At 39.4% G+C, this 1,435-nt stretch overlaps 1 non-coding gene across 1 annotated transcript; it reads right to left on the minus strand.

Moving 5' to 3' along the window:
• Positions 1 to 838: 838 nt before the first annotated feature.
• On the minus strand, positions 839 to 945 carry LOC131173611 (small nucleolar RNA R71). Its single transcript, XR_009143924.1, has one exon. It is a non-coding gene; the product is annotated as a small nucleolar RNA R71 (small nucleolar RNA).
• Between the last annotated feature and the right edge of the window lie 490 nt (positions 946 to 1,435).

The raw sequence follows: 1,435 nt of genomic DNA on the forward strand, positions 1-1,435 counted from the left end.
TTTATTCCCAGTATTCAAAATAGACAAATTTCACTCTCCATTTTATTCGATAGCCTAGATAGCCGAAATCACTGTGTAGTCTGGTACTTACTAGTTAAATTCCTTGTGGGACAATACTCTACTCACTGCTTTATTACTTATTCATGATCTGTGCACTTGCGGGGTTGATAAATCAGCAAACAAGTTTTTGGCGCCACTGCCGGGGAATTTAATTTTAGTAATATTAGGCAATAGGTAATTTAGCTGATTTAGGCATTTTCATCTACTGTTTAATTTTGTTTAATTTTTTTTTATTCTTTTATTCTCTCTCAGGCGATAGGTTTGGTGCATGACCAGAACAAAGCCAGAGGAGGAAGTTTTTGATTTGGATCCAGAGATAGATAGGACCCTAAGAACCATCAGGAGAGAAAGGAAATGCCAAGAACAAGATCAAGGAAATCCAGAAACTCCAATCATGGCCAACAACAACAGGCCAAGACTCTTGAAGGATTACAGAGCTCCATCTATACAAGGATTCCAACTTAGTGTTACAAGACCCATAGTGGATGCCAACAATTTTGAATTAAAACTGGTATGGCTCTAGATGATCCAACAGATTCAGTTTGGGGGTTCACCAACAGAAGATCCACATTACCACATCCAATGCTTTCTTACCCTATGTGACACATTCAAGATGAATGGAGTCTTTAATTAAGCTATAAGACTCAAAGCATTCTCATTCTCCCTTCAAGATAGAGCAAGCAAGTGGTTACTTTCTCAACCAGCTGGAACATTCACCACTTGGGAAGACCTCTCACAAGCTTTTCTAGCAAGGTATTTCCCACTCGCAAAAACTGCAAAGTTGAGGGTTGAACTCAACACCTTTAGGCAAAAGGAAGGTGAATCACTCTATGATGCATGGAAGAGATATAAAGACTTATAGAGAGAATGTCCACACCATGGCATAGAGGATTGGCTCCTAGTTCAGAACTTCTATAATGGGCTACTGCCCTCTACAAAAAGCACAGTAGATTCAGCTGCAGAAGGTGACCTGATGGAGAAAACAGTAGACCAAGCACTTGAACTTCTAGAAAGGGTTGTGTATCACAACTATGAGTGGTCAAATGAAAGGGGAAATACAAGAAAAACAATAGGGATCTTAGAAGTGGATTCCCTAAGCATGATAAATGCTCAATTTGACCAGCTCACAAGAAGGCTTGACAGAATGTAAGCCAATGCTATAGGGATGAACAACCAACACTATGACAGCTGTGGAGAAAGATATATGACTTCAGAATGTAACAACTTCAATGAACTCTCCACAGAACAGATGAACTATGTGAATAACAGAGGGAATTTCAACCAGAGGCAACTCAACAATCCATATTCAAATATGTACAACCCTGGATGGAGAAACCACCCTAATTTCTCATGGTCCAATTCATTGAATCAGCCA

Source organism: Hevea brasiliensis, chromosome 14, assembly GCF_030052815.1.
Source record: "Hevea brasiliensis isolate MT/VB/25A 57/8 chromosome 14, ASM3005281v1, whole genome shotgun sequence".
Lineage (NCBI taxonomy): Eukaryota > Viridiplantae > Streptophyta > Magnoliopsida > Malpighiales > Euphorbiaceae > Hevea > Hevea brasiliensis.